This window comes from Erpetoichthys calabaricus, chromosome 13, assembly GCF_900747795.2.
Source record: "Erpetoichthys calabaricus chromosome 13, fErpCal1.3, whole genome shotgun sequence".
Taxonomy (NCBI): Eukaryota; Metazoa; Chordata; class Cladistia; order Polypteriformes; family Polypteridae; genus Erpetoichthys; species Erpetoichthys calabaricus.
The window spans coordinates 10,315,707-10,337,336 of NC_041406.2; the positions used below are offsets into that span (position 1 = coordinate 10,315,707).

At 41.7% G+C, this 21,630-nt stretch overlaps 1 protein-coding gene across 2 annotated transcripts in view; it reads right to left on the reverse strand.

Annotated features, from left to right (window-relative positions):
• Positions 1 to 19,907, reverse strand: part of ddc (dopa decarboxylase) — a 142,531-nt gene extending 122,624 nt beyond the window's left edge. The window contains exon 1 of one of the 2 annotated variants that reach the window (XM_028817949.2): positions 19,828 to 19,907. The gene's annotated coding sequence lies outside the window, so the exon portion shown is untranslated. Of the gene's footprint in view, positions 1 to 41; positions 70 to 19,827 lie in introns of those variants that run through there. The other variant, XM_051935658.1, reaches the window with a different exon arrangement.
• Between the last annotated feature and the right edge of the window lie 1,723 nt (positions 19,908 to 21,630).

Consider the following 21,630-nt stretch of genomic DNA (forward strand, 5'->3'; position numbering starts at 1 on the left):
CATTAAATATTGAATTTGTATGGAACAGAGATGAAATTTACGTTCGGCGATAAACAACTAAATGTCGCGTGAAAAACTGAAGCAACTAGCAGACATTAAAGAAAGCAGTTCAAGTAATACTTTGACCTCGCCGAGTCCGACTTCTTTGTGAAATAAGTGACCATCACAACCTTCATTATAAAGCGTGAAGCTGAAAAGACAGAGAATTTCAGACTGCAACATTTGGCGCGAATGATGCCTGGGAGCTTTACTTCCGGCCTCACCCCCAACCAAAAGCGCGCCTCGTCACACTTGGCCGAGGCTGACTTTATCATCATTGTTAAGAGACTGTGGAGCTGAGCAGATGGGTATACTTCGCTACTAATGGCAAAGCAAAGAACTTCGCATTGTTTTCCCCCAGTTAAACTTGCTGGTCCGATGACACCGTCAAGGTTGATGACCGACACAGACGTGTGAGTAACACGCCACCTCCACTGTCAACTAATGTATAAGACGTGGTTAGCGGAGTTTGCCTTACTAAGGTAAGATACATGGAAGCAAACGATGCTTTGAAACGTTTGTTCTGAAGCAGTTGATGATATTGTTGTCAAGACTGGATGTATAAGTTGTTCACATTTCAAGAAAGAGACAGAAAATACGTGTTAAAAAATTGCTAGGGTGATTTAAGGCTACGCGTCCCAGATAGGCAGACCAGACGTCCCATTTCATGCCTAGCGTCGGTTTTGGGCGGCCAAAATTCGAAGTTTTTTTTTTTCTCCTTTTTAAAGACGTATGATGTTGGTCAAACACGGGTGCTTAAATTTTATTTGCGTCCAGCACCAGAGCTGCCGCCAGGGGGAGGCAGCCATGACACCTGTCACGGGCCCCGAGCAGTAGGCTAAAGCTGCGGCAAATTAAATGGAAATCCCTGCAGTGTTCAAATCTCGGTCGGCATCGCAAAAGACCAAAGACGTCTTATTGAGTCCGATGGATCTGACGCAGAAGCAGATGATCAGGAATCCCAAGATCCAGAAGTACAATTCAGGAGAGGCACGTTTCACGTTATGATGGATTCCTTAATTTCAGAAGTGGCCGGGCGTTTTGCAAGCCGAAACAACATAAGTCGCCTTTTTTTTTTGTCCAATTTTAAACTTCAGGAGCATGGAGGAGATCTCGACCTCTTGTGCAAATTTAGATGCAAAATATTCAAAGGATCTGTCACATCATTTGAAAGATGAGATGATTCACGTCAAGAACAGAAATGTAAAGGTCCGAAAGTGGGCACTGTGATCGTTGATATCATATTATGAGATACACATACAGAAATAAAAACGTTGCAAAAAGATACGTTGACTCTGTTAGTAATTTTAATTTGGACCTACCAGACCCTCCACGAGACATGACATGTGATACGATATTATATAAATTTAATTACGGATGTGTGAAATTTGAATGTAATTGACGTTAAGCTTGAGTGTAGCATAGGCACATTGCTCGATCAGCTTGGGTAGGCAAAATTATTGTAGTATGGAGCCAGGGGGCTCAGGTGCTCAGCCATAATTATCAGGGGCCCCAAGATTTTCTGGTGGCGGGGCTGCTAGCACTCTTGCCCAGTAATGGGTTATGGCCAGGGCCGTCTTAACGCATGGGCACGCTGGGCAGTTGCCCAGGGGCCCCATGCTGTATGGTTTACCAATTGAGTATCAGTTATATGTTGAAATTTTTGTGTTTTTTACAAGGCTCATGTTATGTTGTTCAAATGTTTCTGTTGATTAATCTTTACTGTACATCATGTTTTTTAATGTTTAAACACTGATTTTGTTGGAAGTACCAATAAAATAAATATTTACTTTTATCGACCATTTACATTTTTATTCCTGTGGGTGTGTGGGGTCTAGGGCTGACCAACCCCACATGGGGCCAGTTACGTCAAACGCTGATACCGGTATGTGTGGACAGTATAAACTTGCGTGCAAATTTAATAAAAAATAATGTTAACAAACACTGGATTTTCTCATTACAGTATTCAGCTAAATTTTTGCAAGATAACACGGGGACTTTATCAAAATGTAATGATATAATCTATTAAAGTGCAATTCATAAAAATACCATGATAGTGCGAAATGTGATGCGGTGTCATGCGGAAATTAGTAGGGCCTCTTCTTTTTACCCAAATTGCAATTATACTGTGAGGCTGTATATGCAGGATGCCATAGCACAGGGGTGGGCAAAGTCATTCCTGGAGGGCCGCAGTGGCTGCGGGTTTTTGTTCCAACCCAGTTGCTTAATTAGAAAACAATCTTTGCCAATAATTACATTTCATGGCTTGTTAGCGCTTTAACTCTGCTATGTCAGGTCATTCTCATATCCTAGAATTTTTTTTCCATTCTAAGGATATCATCCAAATACTTTGAACTGTAAAATGGATGGGTAATTCTCAGTCCTTCACTTTTTTCTCTTCTCTTTCCTTCCAAGTATTTCGTTAAACCAAATAGTGCACAATAAATACACACAGGTGTAAAGGGTAACAAGCAAAATGGATAACTGCTGGTTTCTTTTGTCATCTATATATATAAAATCCCTATGTGCGTCCAGGTGTCCATGTGTGGGTGTCTTCTGGTGAAGTGCACATGCGCGGGGCACGGTGCGATGCGCGATATTACTGTCAGAGAAAGTTAGAGGTGTTTTACGGAAATACAAACCAGTATTACTGCGAGAGGAAATTAAAGGTACACAGTACAGTGACGCATATTACAGCCACATACAAGCCAGTATTACTGTCAGAGGAGATTAAAGGTACAGTGGTGTGAAAAACTATTTGCCCCCTTCCTGATTTCTTATTCTTTTGCATGTTTGTCACACAAAATGTTTCTGATCATCAAACACATTTAACCATTAGTCAAATATAACACAAGTAAACACAAAATGCAGTTTTTAAATGATGGTTTTTATTATTTAGGGAGAAAAAAAATCCAAACCTACATGGCCCTGTGTGAAAAAGTAATTGCCCCCTTGTTAAAAAATAACCTAACTGTGGTGTATCACACCTGAGTTCAATTTCCGTAGCCACCCCCAGGCCTGATTACTGCCACACCTGTTTCAATCAAGAAATCACTTAAATAGGAGCTGCCTGACACAGAGAAGTAGACCAAAAGCACCTCAAAAGCTAGACATCATGCCAAGATCCAAAGAAATTCAGGAACAAATGAGAACAGAAGTAATTGAGATCTATCAGTCTGGTAAAGGTTATAAAGCCATTTCTAAAGCTTTGGGACTCCAGCGAACCACAGTGAGAGCCATTATCCACAAATGGCAAAAACATGGAACAGTGGTGAACCTTCCCAGGAGTGGCCGGCCGACCAAAATTACCCCAAGAGCGCAGAGACGACTCATCCGAGAGGTCACAAAAGACCCCAGGACAACGTCTAAAGAACTGCAGGCCTCACTTGCCTCAATTAAGGTCAGTGTTCACGACTCCACCATAAGAAAGAGACTGGGCAAAAACGGCCTGCATGGCAGATTTCCAAGACGCAAACCACTGTTAAGCAAAAAGAACATTAGGGCTCGTCTCACTTTTGCTAAGAAACATCTCAATGATTGCCAAGACTTTTGGGAAAATACCTTGTGGACTGATGAGACAAAAGTTGAACTTTTTGGAAGGCAAATGTCCCGTTACATCTGGCGTAAAAGGAACACAGCATTTCAGAAAAAGAACATCATACCAACAGTAAAATATGGTGGTGGTAGTGTGATGGTCTGGGGTTGTTTTGCTGCTTCAGGACCTGGAAGGCTTGCTGTGATAGATGGAACCATAAATTCTACTGTCTACCAAAAAATCCTGAAGGAGAATGTCCGGCCATCTGTTCGTCAACTGAAGCTGAAGCGATCTTGGGTGCTGCAACAGGACAATGACCCAAAACACACCAGCAAATCCACCTCTGAATGGCTGAAGAAAAACAAAATGAAGACTTTGGAGTGGCCTAGTCAAAGTCCTGACCTGAATCCAATTGAGATGCTATGGCATGACCTTAAAAAGGCGGTTCATGCTAGAAAACCCTCAAATAAAGCTGAATTACAACAATTTTGCAAAGATGAGTGGGCCAAAATTCCTCCAGAGCGCTGTAAAAGACTCATTGCAAGTTATCGCAAACGCTTGATTGCAGTTATTGCTGCTAAGGGTGGCCCAACCAGTTATTAGGTTCAGGGGGCAATTACTTTTTCACACAGGGCCATGTAGGTTTGGATTTTTTTTTCTCCCTAAATAATAAAAACCACCATTTACAAACTGCATTTTGTGTTTACTTGTGTTATATTTGACTAATGGTTAAATGTGTTTGATGATCAGAAACATTTTGTGTGACAAACATGCAAAAGAATAAGAAATCAGGAAGGGGGCAAATAGTTTTTCACACCACTGTATATTACGGACATACAAGCCAGCAGACGTACAAGACGGTATCCTTCAATAAGGGTGCGCACAAAAAGGCGAGCCTCAAAAGGGCGACCTCAATTGGGCACAGCAAATAAAGGCGCGCGTAAATAAAGATCTGCACCTTTGTTGCTCTTCACACATTCCAGAGCCATTTGAACTAAATTATCTACGAACGCCTTTATTCACCGCGCTCAGTTGAGGTCGCCCTTTTGAAGTTCGCCTTTTTGTGCGCGCCCTTATTGAATAGAGCCGTACAAGACAGTATTACTGTCACAGAAAATTAAAGACACACAATACACGGCGGCAGCCCACGAAGAACGGTCAGCTCAGCAAGTAAACATCAACAAAAGAAAGGCTGAAAGAAAGAAAAATACGACCAACAAAAAGAATGAGGTCAAAGTCCCTTGCCATTTAATATAGACTGTTCCTACTAATGTTTATGCACTACTGTTCTAGTGCCCGTTATTGTAACGGGCTAAATGACTAGTTTGCATCTTATTGCTAATAAGGAGCAATTAAAAACCGAGAATGCAGCTGTTTAAGACTTAAATAAGCAATAAGGGTTCAAAATCTTAATGAGGGAGATGACTAAAATGAAGCAGAAGTGTTTCTAGAGCAATAAGTGCTTCTTATTAAGCAATTGGGTTGGAGCAAAAACCTGCAGCCACTGCGGCCCTCCAGGAATGACTTTGCCCACCGCTGCATAGTCATAACTAGCATTGATGTCATGTCCGCTGGTTATCATGTTTTTGTGCATTAATATTCAGACTATGGAATGTTCTCAAAGATGTACATGTATGGAATTTGACCTTGAAGAGGGATTTTAAAAGGGTACCTCTTAGAAGCACCTCAAATATATATGTATATATACAGTATATACTGGAGAGTATAATTTGACAAATCCGCTCGAATGGGACACGCGAACCTCAAAAGTGGGGCCCCCTTAGGCACGGGGCCTGGGGTGGTTGCCCCACTTGCCACCCCCAAACGCCGCTCTTGCCTGTGAGTGGTTGTGTAGGTAGGGGCCCCAGTACACTGCTTTGCCCAGGGGTCTATAATGCTGTTAAAACCGCCCTGTTTACGTCTCGTTTTAACCTTGACAGTCTGGTTTGCCAACACATGGCGTAACATTCAGGTGCGTTGAGCGACTGTGTTAATGGATAGTAATGTTGGGGCGTTTCTCTCTCTCATTTTTTTTTTTTTAAACTTGCTTCAGCCAAGAGTCAGTAATCACAATTTTGTTTATCACTTTTTCTAACAATGCGGCATTAAAAATAATAGCAATAATGGATAGAAGTTAGAATTTGATAAGAGATTACATTAAAAATGTGGTTTTTGACAGAACTTTACAAGGTGATGTTGGTAAAATCGTACCCCAGACAGGCTCAATGGCTTTCCTACACAGAAAAGTCCAATTCAAGTGATGTGAAAATGGCACCAGTTGATACGTATTAGTGGTGGGGGGTCTGTGACTAATTGTTGTTCGGTTTCCTTGAATGAAACATCTGTACAAAATACAGCAGCAGGGTCGTTTCTGACCTGGTGAGGAAATGTGCCCCCCACACTACCATACACACTGTAAAAAATGTCAGTAAATTTAACAGTAAAAATACTGTAAACGGTGAAAGTACCTAAAAAAAGGAAATTACCTTATGTTCTACTGAAAATTACCCGTATACAGTATCTTAAACAATACATTTCATTATTTATTTTTTTTTACAGCCAAATAATAATTTTATATTTATATATAATATATATATTTATCAAGTTTCGAAAACCTAATTTTAAAGCATTTTAGATACTGTATGTTGTATACTAAAATAGAAGCATTTTGTGAAACTTCAATTCATTTATACTTTCTTCTTCAATTGTAAGGATAGTTGGCCCTGACAGTACAACAGACTCCCAATACAGCGACAGCAGAATTACACACGTGGTGGTGGTGTCACAAAAGCAGCTTCTGAGGACCTCTGAAACACAACTCCCTTGTCTTGATGCTTGAACGCTGTATGAGGTAAGTAAAAAATAATAATCAAAGAAAACCCAAAGAGACTTGCCTTATCTAGAAGTAAAAAAGGAAAGAAGCTCTCTAAGCGTGCCTCATTAATTCATTATAAATAAATATTCATTCACTTGCTATTTATATTAAATTAAAAGAACCTCACAGGTGCATTAGCTGCAGAAGACAATGCGGCAATATTTCATTGGCTCTATAATTTACAAGTAAAGCATCACAATCTTCTGCCACCTATCATAGTTAACACAATTAGAACATTAGAACACTCTGGACGAGAACAGGCCGTTCAGCCCAACAAAGCTCGCCAGTTCTATCCACTTATTTCTTCCAAAAAAACATCACGTTGAGTTTTGAAAGTCTCTAATGTCTTGCTGTCCACCACACTACTTGGTCACTTATTCCAAGTGTCTATCATTCTTTGTGTAAAGAAAAACTTCCTAATGTTTGTGCGAATGTTACCCTTAACAAGTTTCCAACTGTGTCCCCGTGTTCTTGATAATTTTAAAGTAACAGTCTCGATCCACTGGACTAATTCCCTTCATAATTTTAAACACTTCACTCAGGTCTCCTCTTAATGTTCTTTTGCTTAAACTGTAAAGGCTCAGCTCTTTTAATCTTTCCTCATAATTCAATCCCTGTAGCCCTGGAATCAGCCTCGTTGCTCATCTTTAGACCTTTTCTAGCGCTGCTATGTCCTTTTTGTAGCCTGGAGGCCAAAACTGCACACAGGATTGCAGATGAGGCCTCATTAGTGTGTTATAAAGCTTGAGCAGAACCTCCTCTTGTTAGTTATATTCCTATCTAAATCATTTCTATATATTAAAAACAGCAGCGGCCCCAGCACTGACCCCTGCTGGTCACCACTCTTAACATCACCCTCTGCTTCCTGTGTCTGAGCCAGTTCTGCACCCATCGACACACCACACCCTGAACTCCCACTTCTTTTAATTTGATGCCCACCCTCTCATGTAGCACCTTATCAAATGCTTTCTGAGAGACCACATCAATAATCTCATCTGCTCCACTTTGGTCATGTCCTTTTCTTGCCTCCTCATAGAATTCCACATGTTAGTGAAACACGACCTCCCTCATCTGACCCCATGCTGACTGTTCCTAATAACTCCTGTCCTTGCCAGGTGTTGTTCAATCTTATCCTTAATAATTCCTTCCATTATTTTTTCTGTGATGCATGTTAAGCTGGGCGGCACGGTGGCGCAGTGGTAGCGCTGCTGCCTCGCAGTTAGGAGACCCGGGTTCGCTTCCCGGGTCCACCCTGCGTGGAGTTTGCATGTTCTCCCCGTGTCTGCGTGGGTTTCCTCCGGACGCTCTGGATTCCTCCCACAGTCCAAAGACATGCAGGTTAGGTGGATTGGCGATTCTAAATTGGCCCTAGTGTGTGCTTGGTGTGTGGTGTGTTTGTGTGTGTCCTGCGGTGGGTTGGCACCCTGCCCGGGATTGGTTCCTGCCTTTTGCCCTGTGTTGGCTGGGATTGGCTCCAGCAGACCCCCGTGACCCTCTGTTCGGATTCAGCGGGTTGGAAAATGGATGGATGGATGGATGTTAAGCTTACTGGCCTATAGTCACTTGTTTGTTTTGTTTTTTTTTTGTTCTTTATTTCGCCTTATACAATTTCTTGTATTAGGAATTTGGTAGTTTTCGCATACCCCTTGGGGTCAGAGCGCAGGGTCAGCCATTGTACAGCGCCCCTGGAGCAATTACAGGTTAAGGGCCTTGCTCAAGGGCCCAGCAGAGCAGTGGCCTTTTTTTGGCAGTGACGGGGATTTGAACCGGCAACCTTCGGGATACCAGCGCAGATCCTCTGTCAAGTCACCCATTTTATATAATGGGCTGACATTTGCCATTTTCCAGTCCTTTGGAATCTCTCTGGTGCGCAGTTACTTCCTAAAAGTATGTGTCAAAGACATTAATTTTGCTCAACATAGTTTCTCTCTCTTTCAGGTATTTCAAATATTTTGTTTAAGAAATGTCACCTATAATTAGCCAGATATCTTCCATAACTAACAACTAGCTATAGTAAAAAAAATGCAATTCTTATATCCCTGTCATCTGTGGAAGCTATTTCAGTTTCCACAAGCATATTTGTGTTCCTTTTAACTTCATTATATTGTAAAATTGTAAAAAAAAAAAATAAAAAGTTTCCCAGCATTATATTAAATTAATTTAAATTGTTACAGTTTGTGCACATTTATGATGAATGACTTGTTCAGGCTCCCATTTTCCGAGATGATATATAATGTATGTACTGAGCTATAGCCCAACAGCTTCTTGACACACTCGGGGTTGCACTATTACGCATACGTTGGGACTGAGCTGACCGCTTTGTATTTGCAGTCTAATCCAATGCCAAGCCATGCCGTTTGAACACAAGGACATAAGGAAGGAATCGGAGCGGGCTAGTTCATTCCTGACCATTCTTGCACTTCGATTGATTATAGAACTGCCAATCAGCCAGCCATGCTCATCTTCCTGGAGCAAAAACTGTACAAAAAGTGAGAACATGCAAGCGGGAGTGGGAGCGGAAGATGCCATCATCTATATGCTACATCGATCCTTCTCCCACTTGGACAGAGGCAGTGGTGCTGTAAGAATTATGTTTCTAGACTTCTCTAGCGCCTTCAACACCATCCAACCTCTGCTCCTTAGGGACAAGCTGACAGAGATGGGAGTAGATTCATACCTGGTGCCATGGATCGTGGACTATCTTACAAACAGACCTCAGTATGTGCGTCTTGGGAATTGCAGGTCTGACATTGTGGTCAGCAGCACAGGAGCGCCGCAGGGGACTGTACTTTCTCCGGTCCTGTTCAGCCAACATACATCAGACTTCCAATATAACTCGGAGTCCTGCCATGTGCAAAAGTTTGCTGATGACACTGCTATCGTGGGCTGCATCAGGAGTGGGCAGGAGGAGGAGTATAGGAACCTAATCAAGGACTTTGTTAAATGGTGCGACTTAAACCACCTACACCTGAACACCAGCAAAACCAAGGAACTGGTGGTGGATTTTAGGAGGACCAGGCCCCTCACGGACCCCGTGATCATCAGAGGTGACTGTGTGCAGAGGGTGCAGACCTATAAATACCTGGGAGTGCAGCTGGACGATTAATTAGACTGGACTGCCAATACTGATTCTCTGTGCAAGAAAGGACAGAGCCGCCTGTACTTCCTTAGAAGACTGGCATCCTTCAACATCTGCAGTAAGATGCTGCAGATGTTCTATCAGATGGTTGTGGCGAGTGCCCTCTTCTACGCAGTGGTGTGCTGGGGAGGTAGCATTAAGAAGAAGGATGCCTCATGCCTGGACAAACTGGTGAGGAAGGCAGGCTCTATTGTTGGCATAGAGCTGGACAGTTTGACATCCGTAGCAGAGCAACGGGCACTCAGCAGGCTCCTATCAATTATGGAGAATCCACTACATCCATTAAACAGTGTCATCTCCAGACAGAGGAGCAGCTTCAGTGACAGACTGCTGTCATCGTCCTGCTCCACTGACAGACTGAGAAGATCATTCCTCCCCCAAACTATGCGTCTCTTCAATTCCACCAGAGGGGGTAAACGTTGAACATTATTCAAGTTATTGTCTGTTTTTTACCTGCATTTTTTATTACTCTTTAATTTAATATTTTTTGCTGCTGGAATATGTGAGTTTCCCCTTGGGATTAATAAAGTATCTATCTAACCTATCTATCTATCTAAGCTCCATACTGACAGTCACTAGGTATAGAACAGAATATACAGTAGGTCCTTGAAGGCATCTGAGCCACTTTTCTCTTCTATTTATGGTTCTAAAAACCTAAGATTCTTTCTGAATTGAAATGGCTCACTGTTACTAATGTAAAGCTCCTGTCCAACATGCTTTAACACTGTATAATTGTACTTTGGAAAGACAGTAAGTTTCCTCCTTGGTGGATGGCATTGAGCAGCACAACTTTGCCTCATTACTCAGACAGGAAGGAGACTGTGCGTCATGGTGATACATGATAATCGCAATTAAAGGGGCACACTAGCTTGCTAACAGCAGAGTTTTGTGGGTCCCAAGGCTCTTGGCCTCTTGCAGCAGACAATTCACAACCACCTTTCTGTCTTCTTGGCAGACTCACCATAAAACACCTCTGACTGACTGACTGACTCATGTCCAGTAGTGTGATATCCAGTAACGGTGTTAAGAAATCAAAGGTGAAGAAAGAAATGAACAAGCCACACATTTGCTGCATGTGGGGAAGGAGTGCAATAAGAGATTTCACGTCTTCTGCGATCTTCTATAGAAAGGCGCTCAGTTAAATAATGGTATGATGTTTGTGGTGGAGTCGTTTTGATCCACGGGAGCATTAGAGGTACAAAAGGAAAAACTAACACATAACTGGAAATAGTAAAGCATTAGGCAAAAAAAAAAGGACCTACATGAGAAGCAATTATACAAGTGTCCTAGCAGCCATACCACCTGATTTGGGTTAAGATCTACTGCTTTTATGTACAGGTGCTGGTCATAACTCCCCTTGGGATTAATAAAGTATCTATCTATCTATAAAATTAGAATATCATGACAAAGTTGATTTATTTCAGTAATTCCATTCAAAAAGTGAAACTTGTATATTAGATTCATTCATTACACACAGACTGATGTATTTCAAATGTTTATTTCTTTTAATGTTGATGATTATAACTGACAACTAATGAAAGTCCCAAATTCAGTATCTCGGAAAATTAGAATATCAATTAAGACGAATGCAAAAAAAGGATTTTTAGAAATGTTGGCCAACTGAAAGGTATGAACATGAAAAGTATGAGCATGTACAGCACTCAGTATTTAGTTAGGGCTCCTTTGGCCTGGATTACTGCAGCAATGTGGCGTGGCATGGAGTCGATCAGTCTGTGGCACTGCTCAGGTGTTATGAGAGCCCATGTTGCTCTGATAGTGGCCTTCAGCTCTTCTGAATTGTTGGGTCTGGTGTATTGCATCTTCCTCTTCACAATACCCCATAGATTTTCTATGGGGTTAAGGTCAGGCGAGTTTGCTGGCCAATCAAGAACAGGGATACCATGGTCCTTAAACCAGGGACTGGTAGCTTTGGCACTGTGTGCAGGTGCCAGGTCCTGTTGGAAAATGAAATCTGCATCTCCATAAAGTTCGTCAGCAGCAGGAAGCATGAAGTGCTCTAAAACTTCCTGGTAGACAGCTGCATTGACCTTGGGACCTCAGAAAACACAATGGACCAACACCAGCAGATGATATGGCACCCCAAACCATCACTGACTGTGGAAACTTTACACTGGACCTCACGCAACGTGGATTCTGTGCCTCTCCTCTCTTCCTCCAGACTCTGGGACCTTGATTTCCAAAGGAAATGCAAAATTTACTGTCATCAGAGAACATAACTTTGGACCACTCGGCAGTAGTCCAAAGGTGAGACGCTTCTGACGCTGTCTCTTGTTCAAGAGTGGCTTGACACAAGGAATGCGACAGCTGAAACCCATGTCTTGCATACGTCTGAGCGTGGTGGTTCTTGAAGCACTGACTCCAGCTGCAGTCCACTCTTTGTGAATCTCCCCCACATTTTTCAATGGGTTTTGTTTCCCAATCCTCTCCAGGGTGCGGTTATCCCTATTGCTTGTCCACTTTTTTCTACCACATCTTGTCCTTCCCTTCGCCTCTCTATTAATGTGCTTGGACACAGAGCTCTGTGAACAGCCAGCCTCTTTAGCAATGACCTTTTGTGTCTTGCCCTCCTTGTGCAAGGTGTCAATGGTCATCTTTTGGACAACTGTCAAGTCAGCAGTCTTCCCCATGATTGTGTAGCCTACAGAACTCGACTGAGAGACCATTTAAAGGCTTTGGAGTTCATTAGCTGATTAGAGTGTGGCACCAGGTGTCTCCAATATTGAACCTTTTCATAATATTCGAATTTTCCGAGATACTGAATTTGGGACTTTCATTAGTTGTCAGTTATAATCATCAACATTAAAAGAAATAAACATTTGAAATACATCAGTCTGTGTGTAATGAATGAATCTAATATACAAGTTTCACTTTTTGAATGGAATTACTGAAATAAATCAACTTTGTCATGATATTCTAATTTTATGACCAGCACCTGTAGTGCCCAGTTAATAAAGAAATAGTGAACCAGGATTGCAAGCAGTCCAAGTCATTAAATCTCTCTATACAGTCATTATTGAACCTGCTTAATCCAAACACGTAAGGTCAGTCATGGTGGTACCAAGTGCAAGGCCACAATTAACCTTAAATAAATGGCCAGCCTATCACAAGGCACAATTGCTCATGCTGGGCTAGTTTAGATGGATTTTCTCTCACCACTACTTTCCTGTTCATCAGAGATCATTCAAATCCAGCTTACTTTCCTATTGAAGTACAGATTTGTTACAGTTGGTTTGGATTTAAGCACACATTGCACTGTTTAAAAGTACATCTCTATATTCATTCTTCAGACATCGAGGGGCTCATTTTAACAAACAGATAAAAGCCTCCAGGCTCAGTTCAGATGTTGTCTTGACTCATCCCGTGTTTATTGGTGAGAACAGGTTGGATTTTTTCTTTCTTTCTTTCAGAGATTATTTTTACCCAGATGCCTTCATAATGTGGTACTGTTCTCTCAAAATTTGACTGTGGGAGGAGGAATCATTTATAACTTTGCCTAGGGCAGCAAACCTGCTCAAGCTGGCCCTGGCGTCATTTTTTTAAACTCTCTGCTGATTTTTGTCCTATGGCTGCTGTTACCTTTCCTAACCTACTGTAGTGTTTTTATGAAAAGTAAAGCTGGTAGAGAGAAGACTGTTTCAAAAGGGGCACATGGCAGAAAACAGACAAGCAGTGTGGCTTAGTGGTGTAGGCTTTGGACTTCAGACCCTGAAGTTGTGGGTTCGAATCCTACTACAAACACTGGGTGATGATGTAGGACAAAGTGGGTATTGCCTATTTTGTTAGGCTTTAGTGGCAAACCAGGTCTGTTAAGACCGCAGATTTAACAGCGATGTACCAAATTCCAAATTAAGTGGCCGAACTCATCATACCAGGACCAGTCTGTGCTTCATCCGACAGCAAAAATATCTTTGCAGAGGCCTCTCTGCAGACTCTTTCAGAACAGAAGTTGCAAAATAGCCACCCAAGAACAAATAGCTATAATTCAATGAATGACAATTCTGATGGACAAACTAATGTGCCAATGAGAAGGTACTGACTTTGTAACTGGAAGTGACTTTAATCCACTCACAAGAGATTTGTTCAAAAACTAGCTGCACTCATCTCTCCAATGGACACTCATCAAAATGACCGAAAATCTCTGAAACCTACTACTCTTTGAAACTTAAAAGCTGATGAGCCGCTCCCTCCCGTGGCAGCTGTAAGGTGACAATCTGAACTCTTTGTGGACTGGAAACCTGAGATCCAGTCTGCCAAGCCAAACACTGTGCCAGTCTGAAAGGCAGAGAAGCAGCCATTACTTCAAGAAGGGAACTTCAGCATCTGAACTCTAGTGCCAGAAAGAGTAAGGCTTTTCCCTATGAAGTCATAGACAACACAGCAAAGCACTTAAGTGGGAAAAGCACAGAACATAAAACAAAGGGGTCACGCAGCGATGTGAAAGAGTGCACCCTAACACGAGAAGAGTCCTCCACTTGAACCCAGAGCAACAACATCAGACATAATCTTTAATGACTTGGCATCAAAAATTATTCATCTGTGTCAAGATAAATTTAGAAATCTAAATAACCGTAAACAGTCAGCCTCTTCTCTATTATGTCTGTATGTCTGCATCCTGTCTTTTGTGTCAATATGCTGTATATATGCAGTTATCATATTTCTATAATCCTTGTGTTAATCAATACATTGTTTTCTGTTTCTTACAAATGAATGCGCTTCAGTTGCATTGACATAAGTCTGATAGCAGCAGGCAGTCTCCTACAGCAGAGAAAGTTTGGCTAAATAAATAAATGATTTAATTACCGGCATCGCTTCATCTGCATGTGCTCCAATCAGAAAAACACAAGAAATGTAACCAATTGTATCTTTGAAATGCTCCAAGTCACCTTGGATAAAGGTGTCAGCCAAATACTGTAATAACGGTAACTGTTGTGATAAGGGGGCGGCACGGTGGCGCAGTGGGTAGCGCTGCTGCCTCGCAGTTGGGAGACCTGGGGACCTGGGTTCGCTTCCCGGGTCCTCCCTGCGTGGAGTTTGCATGTTCTCCCCGTGTCTGCGTGGGTTTCCTCTCACAGTCCAAAGACATGCTGGTTAGGTGGATTGGTGATACTAAATCGGCCCTAGTGTGTGCTTGGTGTGTGGGTGTGTCTGTGTGTGTCCTGCGGTGGGTTGGCACCCTGCCCGGGATTGGTTCCCTGCCTTGTGCCCTGTGTTGGCTGGGATTGGCTCCAGCAGACCCCCGTGACCCTGTGTTCGGATTCAGCGGGTTGGAAAATGGATGGATGGATGTTGTGATAAGCAGAGAGGTAGGTGCCCGTGTGTCTTGTCTGTAAAGTAAGTGGCAGCAGTTGTTCAATATGTTTCCGGCTTACACTGAGTATGTAATATTTTAATTTATTTTTTTTTCGGCCCTCTGTAAAGCGGAGTTTGCCACCCCTGCTCCACTGGTTTCCAAGTTCAGTTTTGGAGACTCTGTTGGCTGCAGATTTTGTTCAAACCAGTTCCCCAATCAGTCACTGTTCCTCTAATTTGATTATTTATTTGGTCTTTTTTTCTTCTTATTCTGCATTTAGAAAAGAGCAGTAGTGTAAAATTTACAGGTAAAAGAAATTTTAGAAATATTTTGTATTTTTAGCATAGTTTTAAACTCCTAACTTTTGTCATGGGCAGCACAGTGGCGCAGTGGGTAGCGCTGCTGCCTCGCAGTTAGGAGACCTGTGGTTCGCTTCCCGATGTCCTCCCTGCGTGGAGTTTGCATGTTGTCCCCGTGTCTGTGAGGGTTTCCTCCCACAGTCCAAAGACATGCAGGTTAGGGGCATTGGCGATCCTAAATTGTCCCTAGTGTGTGCTTGGTGTGTTTGTGTGTGTCCTGTGGTGGGCTGGCGCCCTGCCTGGGGTTTGTTCCTGCCTTGTGCCCTGTGTTGGTTGGGAAAGGCTTCAGCAGACCCCCCATGACCTTGTGTTAGGATATAGCGGGTTGGATGGGGGGGTGGGGGCTATAAAGGGGGGAGAGAAGGAGAGCAGGTTATATCTAATCTATTCTTCTAATCCTTATAACTATAAATATCAATGCAACAATAGGCTAAAATGCAATAACTCTTGGTACTAGGGTGTTGTACCGTGTTAGCCATTATGAATGTAGAGAAAAGCCAAGCAAAATGACCCCTTTCATTGGCTAACTAAAAAGATTACAATATGCAAGCTTTCGAGGCAACTCAGGCCCCTTCTTCAGGCAAGATGTAATACAGAAACTGGAGGTCCCTGTGTTTATATACACACTAGGATAAGTAACAACATTGGTAAATCTTTAAGTGAGAAATGTTAAATGTAAAAAATTAATAGATTCATTCAGGTTAGGGTTATTTAACAAGAGAGAAAAGAACAATGTATGGTCAAGATCTCTGGATAAGATAACTGTCCAACAAAGTCTTTTGAAGTTTGTAATGAGTTTTTTCAAAACAATGTGGGTCTGTAGTCATGTTGTCTATCATTCAGAGAGATGCAAACAATCCTCATATCTGGCCATAAAACTCTTATCTTTATTCAATCAACGTTGTAAAGTATTAAATTTTAGCATGAGGTTAACTTCCCATTCTTTTCTCTCTTGCTGTGTTTTGAAGTTGCCCATAAGCACTGTGACCTTAAAGTCCCTCACAGTGTCCATGGCTGTTGAAGTGGGCCGCCACAGGAACATCTGTGTTGCCACGTTTAATGTGGCACCTGTGTAAATTCATTCTCTGGCGGAGTGTTTGTCCAGTTTCTCCCACATAGAGTGCAGTGTCAGGACATTTCATGCAGAAAATTAGGTAGACCACATTAGATGATCTGCAGGAAAATGATCCCTTGATGTGATGTTCAAGTCGGCAGTGTGGTATAACTATACGGTCTTTATCATAGATGTGGGCACACGTTTTGCATCTTTTCTGTAGGCATGGAAATGTGCCATTTTCTGTTGGTTCACTTAGGGAGCCTTGGACAATTAATTGCTGAAGGTTTGGTGGTTGTCTGTATGCCAGGAGGGGAGGTTCAGGAAATCCATTTGTCAGTATTTGGTCATTGTTTAGCATTGGCTGAAGTTCTTTTATAATTTTTCGAAGTGTTTCAAGATGTGGGTTGTAGGTGACAACAAGGGGGATGCGATCCTTGTTGTCTTTGTTTTTATATTCCAGAAGGTTGTCTCAGGGTATGGCAGTAGCTCTTCTTATTTGAGTGTCTGTTGTTTTCGGGGTGTAACCTTGTCTGACGAAATCTTGTCTGAGCTCCTGCAGTTGTTGATCCCGGTCTGTTGGGTCTGAGCAAATACGATTGTACCGTATTGCTTGGCTGAAAATAATGGAGCGCCTTATATGCTTGGGGTGGAAGCTATCACTTTTCAGGTAGGTCCGTCTGTCTGTCGGTTTGTGAAAAACAGAAGTTATAAGGGTGTTGTCTTTCAGTTGAACGGTGGTGTCAAGGAAGCTGACTACTGTTTTTGAGTAATTCAGCTTCAGCTTTATGTTGGGGTGAAAACAATTATATTCATTATGAAAATGGAGAGGGCGGCACGGTGGCGCAGTGGGTAGCGCTGCTGCCTCGCAGTTGGGAGATCTGGGGACCCGGGTTCGATTCCCGGGCCCTCCCTGCGTGGAGTTTGCATGTTCTCCCCGTGTCTGCGTGGGTTTCCTCCGGGCGCTCCGGTTTCCTCCCACAGTCCAAAGACATGCAGGTTAGGTGGATTGGCGATTCTAAATTGGCCTTAGTGTGTGCTTGGTGTGTGGGTGTGTTTGTGTGTGTCCTGCGGTGGGTTGGCACCCTGCCCAGGATTGGTTCCTGCCTTGTGCCCTGTGTTGGCTGGGATTGGCTCCAGCAGACCCCCGTGACCCTGTAGTTAGGATTCAGCGGGTTGGAAAATGGATGGATGGATGGATGAAAATGGAGGAGGTCCTTCTCACTGGCAGTCCAGATTATGAAGATGTCATCTATGTATCGGAGATACAACATTGGTTTTACCATGCACATTGACATGAAATCTTCCTCCAATTTTGCCATAACTGCACTCAATGTGGTAGAAACTGGACAAACACTCCGCCAGAGAATGAACTTACACAGGTTCCACATTAAACATGGCCACACAGATGTTCCTGTGGCGGCCCACTTCAACAGCCATGGACACTGTGAGAAGGACTTTAAAGTCACAGGGCTTATGGGCAACTTCAGAACACAGCAAGAGAGAAAAGAATGGGAAGTTAAACTCATGCTAAAATTTAATACTTTACAACATGGATTGAATAAAGACAAGAGTTTTATGGCCAGATATGAGGATTGTTTACATCTCTCAGAATGACAGACAACCTGTCTACAGACCCACATTGTTTTGAAAAAACTCATTACAAACTTCAAAAGACTTTGTTGGACAGTTATCTCATCCAGAGATCTTGACAATACATTGTTCTTTTCTCTCTTGTTAAATTAACCCTAACCTGAATGAATCTATTAATAACTCTTGGGGAATTTTGAAATTAAGATTAAAACTGCCTCACTACCAGTTAAGACTATAAAATGACATTAAAAACTCAGAATCAATGTCTCCATGATGGGACAGTTAACTTTGTGAGCTGGAATGTTAAAGGCCTGAATCACGAATTAAAGAGAAAGAAAGTATGCTCTCACCTAACAGGCTTAAACACTAAAATAGTATTTTTACAGGAGACCTACTTACTAAGCAAGGATCAGTTCAGACTACAAAAAGACTGGACTGGCCAAATGTTCCATTTTAACTTTATAAAGAAAACTAGAGGGGTGGGAATCCTCCTACACAGAACAGTCCCATTTGTAGCATCAGAGGTAGTATCGGACCCTGAAGGGAGATATGTGATGGTCATGGGCAACTTATTTAACAGTAAAATGATTTTGATAAATGTTTACACACCCAATATCGATGATAAGGGATTCATGCAAAATCTATTTGCATCCATTCCCAATGTGAACACTCAAAATTATAATGGCTGGGGACTTTAATTGTGTTTGAATAGCTTTTAAGTAATATAAAACAGGAGGGATGGTAATTAACAGTCATGATTTTACACTGCTAAAAACGATCGTCCGTGAACCACTTGATGTGAAACAGTGAAGTTCAGCCTAACCCAAGCAGGCATAGTAAATCACTGCAGGCAGTAACACATTCAGATTTCATTATTAACATTTAATAGAAGAACATCCCCCTGTAACTTTGTCTTTCAGATTCAGTTATAATGTGTATAATGTAACCATGTCTATACAGCCATATCTGATTTTCATTCGTTTTAACCCAATATGTGCAACACAGAAATCTACCATTACACAAAAACAGTCACTGTGACAGAATTTACAGATGCTGCTTGATTAAACTGTGGCAGAAAATGTTATCTTGTAGAAAAACACAGCATTTTTTCTGCTTATTACAAGTGGATCTAGTAGAACTTAATGAACATTTGAAGCATTTTTAAAAGTCATTGGTACAGACTAGTTTTCCTGCTAGGCAGGCGTGAATTTAAACATCAACAGGAGCCGGGTCCCTGCTTTATTAACCATATTAATCGGATCAGAAGGCTATTCTAAACCACATGCGACCTCAGGTATTGTGCTGGCTGATTGAATAATCTTTTGCTCTTTCCGGCACAGTTGACTTCAGCTGGCTTATTGCAGGTATAAGACACTGTAATCCAGCCAAGCCATAAATGATCTTGTTGCTTCGCAGAAGCTCACATTCATACAGTTGCAACTAAAAAAAGCAGGCCGGTAAAAGGTACAAAAGTCTTTCTCCTAACACAGAAAACTGACATGACGAACAAGAGGATTGAACTTTAATGCCCTAGATATCAAAAGTCAGGAAAAGACTTTGTGCCTCATAAATTTCAATTCAAGCACACTGACTGCCTTCAGGCAAAATCTTTACAAACTACCAGCTGCTTGATGTTAGCTGATGGAAATGTGAAGCCCAATTCATCTCCTCATGTATTTATAAAAAAAAAATTAAAAAATCACTCATAAAATTTTAGCTAAGGGTTAAAAAATGAGCTAAATGAAGCGGAGCTAGACAAATATGTCAGCTTCTAAGAGTCAACAGGTTTATTGCTCACCAAACAATGTGGTTCAAAAAGCTCTACATTTTCTGCCCTGTCATAAAGTTGCTGCACTTGTATTTTCCTCTATTAGTGCCATTTGGCTTAATTATAAACTGGCCTCATCTTCATCAGTACTTACAGTTGGGAGGTGAAGCGGCCCCTCTCTCTCTCTCCTTTCAGCTTTCTGCTGCAGCTGAATGATCAGATAATACTTATATACAGTAGCTAAGACCTCCTCCCTCCCCTTATGTCCTTTGCTTAAGCATCCAATCACAACAAGTGGGCTGCTTATTAAACTCGTCTTCTCTGAATCATTTTGTCAAAAGAAAGCTCAGATGAGAGGCTTTGAAAATCCCAAATGAGTGGGGCTTTGTTCATTCCTCCTTTACAATGCTCTTGATTACTGCAAACACATCCATTACAATTGAATACTTCTTTATTAGGCTTTTCATTTACATTTTTAATTGCAGTATTTGTATTTTCTGTAACTAAAAATTTAAAATTAGCTGAAATTATAAAGAGAAGTTTAAATTTCTCAAAGTGAAGCAAGCAGTGTGGTGTAAGCAGCTAAGAGAATAGACTTTGCACTTCAACTACCTGTGTCAATTAACTTGGCCGTGCACCCAAAAAAAAATATGACAATTGTAGAGTGTCTGGAAGATGAACCTTACCTTAGAGAAGGATTACAGGCAAATGTACAGGTCTGCATAACTCATTCTGTAGAAAGCAACAAACTTAAAGCTTAAAGACAAGAACATCGATGAGGGTTTATAAGTCACACACAGTCAGGATGGCCTGGCACAGCGGTGGGCAAAGTCATTCCTGGAGGGCCACAGTGGCTGCGGGTTTTTGTTCCAACCCAGTTGCTTAATTAGAAAACAATCGTTGCCAATAATTACATTTCATGGCTTGTTAGTGTTTAACTCTGCTATGTCAGGTCATTCTCATATCCATTCTAAGGATATCATCCAAATACTTTGAAGTGTAAAATGGATGGGTCATTCTCAATCCTTCACTTTTTTCTCTTCTCTTTCCTTCCAAGTATTTCATTAAACCAAATAGTGCCCGATAAATACACACAGGTGTAAAGGGTAACAAGCAAAATGGATAACTGCTGCTTTCTTTTGTCATTTGCATCTTATTGCTAATAAGGAGTGATTAAAAACCGAGAATGCAGCTGTTTAAGACTTAAATAAGCAATAAGGGTTCAAAATCTTAATGAGGGAGACAACTAAAATGAAGCAGAAGTGTTTCTAGAGCAATAAGGGCTTCTTATTAAACAATTGGGTTGGAACAAAAACCTGCAGCCACTGCGGCCCTCTTAAGATGCCAGGCTGGGCTGTTCATTCCCACCACCTGTGACCCTGAGTAAGACATTTCATTGGCATGTGCTTCTGCTTTATTTACACCAGAGAGGACTTGGAGGACCACCATGGCTGCAGTTTTTCATTCTAACCCTTTTTTTTTTTTTTTAAATATATATATATATATATATATATATATATATATATATATATATATATATATATATATATATATAAAGAGTGCCCAGTTTGTGCTGCTAATTAACTTCTAGATAGATAGATACTTTATTAATCCCAATGGAAAATTCACATTTTCCAGCAGCAGCATACTGATACAATAAATAATATTAAAGAATGATAATAATGCAGGTGAAGAAAAGACAATAACTTTGTATAATGTTAAATGTTAACGTTTACCCCCCCCGGGTGGAATTGAAGAGTCGCATAGTTTGGTGGAGGAACGATCTCCTCAGTCTGTCAGTGGAACAGGACGGTGACAGCAGTCTGTCGCTGAAGCTGCTCCTCTGTCTGGAGATGATCCTGTTCAGTGGATGCAGTGGATTCTCCATGATTGACAGGAGTCTGCTCAGCGCCCTTCGCTCTGCCACAGATGTTAAACTGTCCGGGTCTGGGCCTCC